This window comes from Colossoma macropomum, unplaced genomic scaffold (genome assembly GCF_904425465.1).
Source record: "Colossoma macropomum unplaced genomic scaffold, Colossoma_macropomum, whole genome shotgun sequence".
NCBI lineage: Eukaryota > Metazoa > Chordata > Actinopteri > Characiformes > Serrasalmidae > Colossoma > Colossoma macropomum.
The window spans coordinates 32,201,996-32,207,938 of NW_023494796.1; the positions used below are offsets into that span (position 1 = coordinate 32,201,996).

General features: G+C 40.6%; 1 protein-coding gene across 1 annotated transcript in view; it reads right to left on the minus strand.

The window, feature by feature from the left end:
• The window catches only part of adgrb3 (adhesion G protein-coupled receptor B3), a 994,217-nt gene that overhangs the window by 80,244 nt on the left and 908,030 nt on the right, over nucleotides 1-5,943 (minus strand). The gene's annotated exons all lie outside the window — the stretch shown is intronic.

Sequence of the window (5,943 nt, forward strand, 5' to 3'; positions counted from 1 at the left end):
GGTTTAAGGGAGTCTGGTCTCTTCCTGTTTCCCCCGTTATAATCAAAAATATCACTGCTAAACAGCAGAGGGCACCCACGAACGAGTCCTCAATGAATGGGGGTGAATGGAGCTAAACGGCTAAAATCACACATACACACACACATCTTCTAAGCCGCTTATCCTTCTGGTTCGTAAGGGGAGCTGGAGCCTATCCCAGCAGTCATTGGGTGGAAGGCAGGATACACCCTGGACAGGTCACCAGTCCATTGCAGGGCAGACTGACAGACATATACATTGAGACTTGAGACAGACAGTACAGTGGCTCAGCCTACGTGACAGTGAGATAAGCGCCCCCTAGCGTAATGAGACTGACAGTGCAGTGGCTCAACCTACACACATCTTCTAAGCGGCTTATCCTTCTGGGTCGCGGGGGGAGCTGGACCCTATCCCAGCAGTCACTGGATGGAAGGCAGGATATACCCTGGACAGGTCACCAGTCCATCGCAGGGCAGACAGACAGACAGACAGACATATTCATTCACACCCACACTCACACCTAGGGGCAATTTAGCATGTCTAACTGGCCTGACTGCATGTCTTTGGACTGTGGGAGGAAACCGGAGTAGCCGGAGGAAACCCACATAGACACGGGGAGAACATGCAGACTCCACACAGAAAGAACCCTTGTCATGGTTCAGCCTGTGTGACAGTGAAAAAAGGACCCCCTAGTGTTGTGTAACAGGCATTACATTGGCTCAGCCTATGTGACAGTGAAGTAAGTGTCCCCTAGTGTCATGTGACAGGACATTATAGTGGCTACCCTAACTACAGTAAGATAAGCACCCCCTAGCGTTATTTGAAAGACATTACAGTGGCTCAGCCTGTTTACAGGTGAGATAAGCACCCCCCCTAGCATTATGTGACAGTCAGTACAGTGGCTCAGCTACATAACAGTGAAAGAAGCGCCCCCTAGCATTATCTGAAAGACATTACAGTGGCTCAGCCCGTGTTACAGTGAGATAAGCACCCCCTAGTGTCATGTGACAGACATTACAGTGTCTCAGCCTACATGACAGTGAAATAAGCACCCCCTAGCATTATGTGACAGACATTACAGTGACTCAGCCTAGTGACAGGTGAGATAAGCACCCCCTAGTGTCATGTGACAGTGATATGTTGTCTTTTTACTGTTTTCAATTAAATACATGGTTTAAAAGATTTGTATCATTACATTCTGTTTTATTGGGGGTTTTTTTTGGAAATGGGATTGTGTTTATGATTTGTACTACAGCCAAAAAAAGCTGAACAATAAGATGAACATGATTCAGATATAATATCACAGAGCCATCTTCTTAAGGCCTGTGTCATGTAGTTGCAATATAATAATAAAAATAATAAAAAATAATGAAAATATGTGGCGATAAATTCGGCCTTTGTGATGCATTTACACTCACTTGGCCAGCAGGTGGCACCAGCGAGCAGTGTTTCGAACTGTAGCCTCAGAAAGCCTTGTGTTTCTCCCATCACTTAAGAAACACAAAGCAAAGCACATCTTCATACAGAAAATTGCTTAATGTGAAAAAAAAGCTTAAAAGGCACACGAAATTTACACGAAATTTTTTTAATGTGTTAGTTGGGATGTAAAGAAAGTCAACCTTTGGGCCACAAGATACTTTTTAAAATCAATTAATGGCGGAGAGACACGTGTAAGGTGGCAAAACGGTCCCCAAAACCTTTTTCTAGATTTCCCACTATTTTCCATCATCATCATTCTATATAAAGAAGACTTGTGTAGGTTCGCTATAGTATAGTAGTAAATAAATAGTAAATAAAATGTCTATATTTGTGTTGTAGCCATGGTGACCCCCTGGTTCCTATCACCACCACTGTAAAGAAATCTGAACCATTTCACACCAAACCACTCTGAATGACTTTGTTTACATCAGTTTACTCAGTTTAATCTCTCAGATGTAAATCTCACACACCCAATGCTGGGGAATTCCACCGATTTTTTCCTTTAATGTATTAAAACCTTTAATGGTGCAGCAGCTGTGACCAGCTATCACAAATGAGACAAAACACCAACCTGTCGGTTCTGTGAAACAGCAAAAATAAGTTAATATTACTCAGCTGTTAAGCGGAAATAGAGAAACCTCCTCATATTTCCCCATTCCAACTTAATTGGCCCAGCAGATCAGAACGTGACTGCTGCACCATTTAAGGTGGACCGGTAAAAGTCGAACAAAAAGCTGGGGAACATCCTGAGAAAATGTCCTCAGAAAAATGTTACCAGCATTAAAATAATAATTAGGATATTCTGAGAGACTAAATCAGTTTATCGGGGTGAGCAGGGTTATTAAGCTGAGTCTGTACTGGATCAGCCTGAGTTCAGGTTCATTTGTAGATCTTTTCAAATCAAGCTAAAAGGAAAGATCTATTGTGTTTCAGGGAGCATCAGATGAAGAACAGAGAGCTGCAGGGAAACCTGCTGATTTTGTTCTGACTCCTTTTCATCTGCCCTCAGTCTGAACATGGGAATCATAGATATACATATCTAGATGCCGTGTTGGGTCCAGTCAAGCACATAAATGGCGCCGCCATTTTAGGGCGGTAAACATCACTGCTGGACTGCATTCAGTACCATTACAGAGCAGTAGTTTAAGAAACTGTCCCAAATTACACTACTTTAAGAATATCACACTCAGAAAGAGGGATAGGATTATATAACGGAGGGAACGCAGTGATCCACACTCATGTCTGTGTGATGTGTATTGTCTGTGTGATGTTTGTGTAGATATGGCCGTGTGGTTGGTGAAGCACAGAGAACCTGTTGATGTGATTGTTTTTCCTCTGGTTTTATATTAAGCTTATTTCATTTAATAGTCTATTCAGGTGATCTTAACGTTATGTAGTATTTATTTTTTTCCAGTTCCACCTTAAATAGTGCAGCTTCAGGCACCAGAAAGTGACTGCTGCACCATTTAAGGTGGAACAACAAGCTGGCGAATAGGAAGACAACTTTAGCTTCGTCTTTCTGTGTATAAAGATTAGAAGTAATTCACACATTGATGGATTTACTGATCCATCAATGAGCTCGCGCTAAACTCACGTCAGGTGCAGACTGAATACTTTCCCGCTGGTCCGGACGGATAATTAGCCTGATCGGTTATTAATGTAATAAAAGCTACCGAGAGCAGATCCGTGCAGCCTGGATCAATCTGTGTCTGAGGATTATAACAAAACAGATTTGGTGAAAATCGGTTGAGTGATAAGGAAGCTGTGGCTGATTTAATCCTGAGACTCATCGTCTCTCAATACAAGTGAATCTGTTCACAAGCGGATCTTGACCTCTCCAACATGGCGGATGCACAGACGTATCGCCTCAACAACAGACAACACAGCATCTAGGTATGGAAATCTATGATGGAAATGTTCACTGACAAAACCTGCTGAAGGAGGCTGCCAGTCTAATGACATGAATTCAGAGCGCAGTAGCTTTAGCTCACATGTAGCAATGTTAGTATTATAGCTAACACAAGGGGCGATTTTTTGAAAACCCTATTCATTCTGGCCATAGAGAAATGGAGCTCAGACCCGGAGTTCCTAATATGGGCATAAGGAGGACTACAGAATGACGCACGACTACAGCGGTCTATAGCTGTCTGAAATGTGCTGTCTAACAAGTCAGGGCTTTAGAAGGCAGCGTTGTCCCTTTTGTCAGTGCTGGCGTTTTCTGCATTCTTTTCCAACTGCATCGGTGCTGACACAGAGTATTATGGGATATGTACGGCGGCAGAGGATTCATCTGTGCTGACTTGAAAAATGTCGTCAGAGAGTGTTTTACAGATAGTACAGTCCAGTACGAGCAGGCAGTGTTTATCACGCTTCAGACTCAGACAGCGCGTCTTTCCAAAGGGCTTATAGGACAGTTTATTCACTCGGTGGCCATCTTTGTTCCCTTCAACCGTACAAGACCGGACTCCACTCTCTTTAAAAGGGGAGAGACCAAAAGACTCGAAACTTAAGGTCAAATTACCTTTTCAAAAACACATACAATTTAACAAAAACCTCTTAAGTAGCTCGTAGCGTATGGATCAGTAACACACACAAAACGTCTTCCACAACAAGGGCGAGGGCTCACAGCGTAACTGGCAAGCTGTACGGTGAAGAGATCCAGGCAAAGTAGACACAGATAAAATATTGTTTAATTTTCCACTATTTTACCATCAACATCATATGAAACTCAGAAGACTCGTGTAGGTTCTCTGGTGGTTCTGGATAGTAAATAAAATGTCTATATTTGTGTTGTAGTCATCTCAATGATGGAATTCCGCTTTAAACTTTGCCGTCCGTATGCTATCAAACTCAAGCTTTATATTTCACATTGTTCCCTGAGCTTTTAACCAACTCCATACCACGCCATGGTGATCTACGCAGCTAAACAGAGAGCCATCTTGTCATCTTTTGAAGTGTCAAATGTTTCTCATTATTAATTCAAATTTTAACGTACCCATGCTAATCACAGCTTTATCATTATGAGTAATGTCTTGGAGGAAGAGGGTCCGAGTTCTCTTCTCACCATCGAGCTGCTCTGGCTGAGCACAAAAGAGTGGAGACAAAAGTATATGTTTACCAAAACACCTCATTTTATTTAAAATAAAGTAAAACTCTTATTATTTTCTGCACCATATTTACAAAAGTATTATAAATATACCACAAAAATCATTCATTCATTTTACAGTCATTCACTGAACGCTTGAATTTATGTCAGAGATGTCAGACTGCAGTCCTGCCTGGCACTGAAGAGTTTAGCACCTCATTTAACACACCTGATTCAACTCAGCACCTAATCAGCAAGAGCTCCAAATTCAGAGAACTAGAAGAAGGGAACCAGTAGAGGACAGAATATAGAATATTTTCATTTTTGAATTTGTACAGCAATAAGAAAAGCTCAGACATGGCATTAATAAAGGAATTAAAAAAATGTTTTTTCTCCCTTTCCATTATTATTTTTTTATATGACTGCTAGGATTTATTAACTTATATTCTTATAAATGAAATGCGAAATACAATATAAAACAATGGGAAAATAATCAGTGAGTGCGTTTTTAGTGCACTTAAGGGCGAACTCCACTTATTTTTCAAAATGTGTACATAATTCAGTGGCTGCAGTGTAAACAAAGTCAACCAGGTTGGTTTGGTGTGAAATGCTCCGATCTAGAGAAACTTACAGACTCAGATTTCCTTACTGATGGTAAAATAGTGGAAAATCTAGAAACAAAAAGTTTTATTGTGAACTAGTTTGCCTTAGAACACCCTACACGTATCCCTCCACTATGAACAGATTAAAATAAACTGATTATAATAAGTTTAGTTCAAACATTTATCACAAAACTACCGTTACACAATGTCTCAGACATCAGGCAGTGTATTAGTAACCGTTTAATGTAATAACTCTCTGTGAGGGAGCTTTTAGAGGTGGACGTCTGGTTCTTATCACCACCACTGTGAACAATTCTGACTCAGTAAGTTTCTCTAGAACGGAGCGTTTCACACCAAACCACTCTGAATGACTCTGTTTACATCTGAACAATTTAACTATGCAAAAAAAAGATAGAATTTAAATCTCTGTCTGGTGAAACCGACTCGTAATTTCACTAAAAACGTACATTTTTAATTAAGTTTAGTGGTCCTAATCTAATATACTGTACACAGCACATCAAAGTCTGGAGAAATATCCAGAAATGTCAGGCAGGATGGACTGATGTCAAACTGAATGCTACAGAAGTTGAACATGAGCTTCATTTACATGAGCCTTTACAAAGTAATCAGTGAAGTGCTGTTCCTAAACCACTGTCTCTCTTCATGATACCTCAGCTGATCATGTTGTTCACTGTGTTATATATTAGAATTTGTACACATAACAACAAACGTATTCAAATTTCTTTGATTTTTTCTACA